Source organism: Notothenia rossii (assembly GCF_949606895.1).
Source record: "Notothenia rossii genome assembly, chromosome: 10".
NCBI classification, from domain to species: Eukaryota; Metazoa; Chordata; class Actinopteri; order Perciformes; family Nototheniidae; genus Notothenia; species Notothenia rossii.
In genome coordinates this window covers 1,320,875-1,324,097 of record NC_136908.1, presented here as the reverse complement: position 1 = coordinate 1,324,097, position 3,223 = coordinate 1,320,875, and the positions used below count along the sequence as shown (strand labels likewise).

The window sequence follows — 3,223 nt, the reverse complement described above, 5'->3', positions numbered from 1 at the left end:
TCCATTTGTATAATCTATAACGATATGACGTTTGATATCAGATACACACATGTTGTTTATCGTGGTTACTTCCTCTCCGTCTTCTTTTCCCAATTCCAAACCGCCCCCTGCACCCTTTGTTATTCGCATCATGTACCCTAACCCCCCCCCCCCCCCCCCCCACCCCCACCACCACAGATACAACAGCACCACGCAGTTTGAACACAGAATCATATTTCATGATATTCACACGACTCTTTTGGCTCTTGCTCATGTAGGTCTCAGTCCTGCTGATCCTACTGTGTCTCAATTCTTACACACATTAAAACATTACAATAAGGGGTATGGTGTAGTTTTAAAAAGGATGAACCAACGGCTCCTGTCAGAAACAGACATGGATTGCGACTAACATTCATCTACAGCAGGGGGGTCCAAAGCTATTTGTCCGAGGGCCACAAACAGAAAGATATACAAAGTGCTGGGCCGCTCACTAGAGGTGATTAATATCGCCTTTAAGTTCAGTTACAAGTTAGCAAAATCAATCAAATGTAGGAAACGTGTGCCTGATACTGAAACCGGCTTCATCGCAGCTCTCCATACGGTTTCATTTATCCTGTTAGAATGAAGAGGGAAAAGGACGGGTCTATTTCAAGCTTGTTGTGAAAAAAGTTAATGCGCTTTTTCTCATCAACTAAGATTTGTTAGAAAATGTTTCAAGTTGAATTGAGTGAATGTATCTGGAAAGTGGGCTTTTAAGACATGAATACTGTGTGATATATCTTAACATATATTAGAAGCAATATAAAACAAGCACACGTTTAATCCGTGGGCCGTACTCCATTATGCCTTTGAATTTTATGAGGGCCGATTCAAAATGTTCTGCGGGCCTCATCTGGCCCCCGAGCCGTAGTTTGGACACCCCTGGTCTACAGCATCAACGGGTTAAAATAAGGCCTTCGAATACAACTTTTTAGTTCGAAATGACTGAAGATCTCTCAATGAAAGCAAGTTACGTTGGACTCTGCACCTCAACAGGTTCTGTGGTGTTGGGGTTAGTTTTGTCGTCCGGATGATATCTGTGTCTGTATCCGTAGGCCCTCAGATGGTGCGTCAGATACTCCAGAACGTACATCTGTGGGGGGGGGATGTAGTGAAAGGAAACGGCTAAATCTGAGCAGCAACCCGGACCCTGAGAGGGAACATAATCACAGAGGTCAGATTAGTGGCTCCTCTTCCGTACAAACACAAAACTGATTTCTAAGTTATATATTCGTCTTGTTTTAGCTTTTTATAACTTGAGCTTCTCATCGTCTGCATTTCTCCTTCTGGACTTCTGTAAGGACTGACAGTCACAGGGAGCTTTGTATCATGGTAACAGGACTGTACTTACAGGACTGTACTTATACAGGAGGGTTTAGAGGACACACACACACACACACACACACACACACACACATACACACACACACACACACACACACACACACACACACACACACACACACACACATACTCACTCACAAACACTCACGCGCACACATACCATGTATACATCACTTCGGGGGACATTACATTGACTTACATGCATTTCCTGGAGACTTATCCTAACCTTAACCAACACATGCCTAACCCTAACCCTTACCCTAACTTCACCCTAAAATGTATGATTCCCCTTATGGGGACCTCCATTATGTCCCCATGAGGGAGGCGAGTCCACACACGTGACTGTGTAAACAGATTTAGGTCCCCACAAGGATAGTAATGCTAGGCCACACACACACACACACACACACACACACACACAAACACACACACACACACAGACAAACACACACACACACACACACACACACACACACACACACACACACACACACACACACACACAGTTTATTTTATTGGGTTAATTTAACTGTCTGTAATGATCTGGTTCAGCAAACAATGACGTTGTTAGCTGGTTAATATTAAGTGGGTCATTATTTGATGTTGTAATTGATTGACAGCTCTAGTCAGAGGTAGGAGGAAGTGGAGTACAAATACTTAGTTACTGTACTTAAGTACATGTTTCTGGTATCAGTACTTTACTCCACTACTTATTTTTCTGAACACTTTTTACTTTGACTTCTTACATTTTGAACTCAAATACCTGTACTTTCTACTTCTTACATGTTGAACACAAATACCTGTACTTTCTACTTCTTACATTTTGAACTCAAATACCTGTACTTTCTACTTCTTACATGTTGAACACAAATACCTGTACTTTCTACTTCTTACATGTTGAACTCAAATACCTGTACTTTCTACTTCTTACATGTTGAACTCAAATACCTGTACTTTCTACTTCTTACATGTTGAACACAAATACCTGTACTTTCTACTTCTTACATGTTGAACTCAAATACCTGTACTTTCTACTTCTCTCATGTTGAACACAAATACCTGTACTTTCTACTTCTTACATGTTGAACTCAAATACCTGAACTTTCTACTTCTTACATGTTGAACTCAAATACCTGTACTTTCTACTTCTTACATGTTGAACTCAAATACCTGTACTTTCTACTTCTCTCATGTTGAACACAAATACCTGTACTTTCTACTTCTTACATGTTGAACCCAAATACCTGTACTTTCTACTTCTTCCATGTTGAACTCAAATACCTGTACTTTCTACTTCTTACATGTTGAACCCAAATACCTGTACTTTCTACTTCTTCCATGTTGAACACAAATACCTGTACTTTCTACTTCTTACATGTTGAACTCAAATACCTGTACTTTCTACTTCTTACATGTTGAACCCAAATACCTGTACTTTCTACTTCTTCCATGTTGAACTCAAATACCTGTACTTTCTACTTCTTACATGTTGAACTCAAATACCTGTACTTTCTACTTCTCACATGTTGAACTCAAATACCTGTACTTTCTACTTCTCACATGTTGAACTCAAATACCTGTACTTTCTACTTCTTACATGTTGAACTCAAATACCTGTACTTTCTACTTCTCTCATGTTGAACACAAATACCTGTACTTTCTACTTCTTACATGTTGAACTCAAATACCTGTACTTTCTACTTCTCACATGTTGAACTCAAATACCTGTACTTTCTACTTCTCACATGTTGAACTCAAATACCTGTACTTTCTACTTCTCTCATGTTGAACACAAATACCTGTACTTTCTACTTCTTACATGTTGAACTCAAATACCTGTACTTTCTACTTCTCACATGTT

The 3,223-nt window shown here is 39.7% G+C and overlaps 1 protein-coding gene across 3 annotated transcripts in view; it reads left to right on the top strand.

The window, feature by feature from the left end:
• The window catches only part of LOC307022902 (class I histocompatibility antigen, F10 alpha chain-like), a 455,191-nt gene that overhangs the window by 42,188 nt on the left and 409,780 nt on the right, over window positions 1-3,223 (top strand). The gene's annotated exons all lie outside the window — the stretch shown is intronic.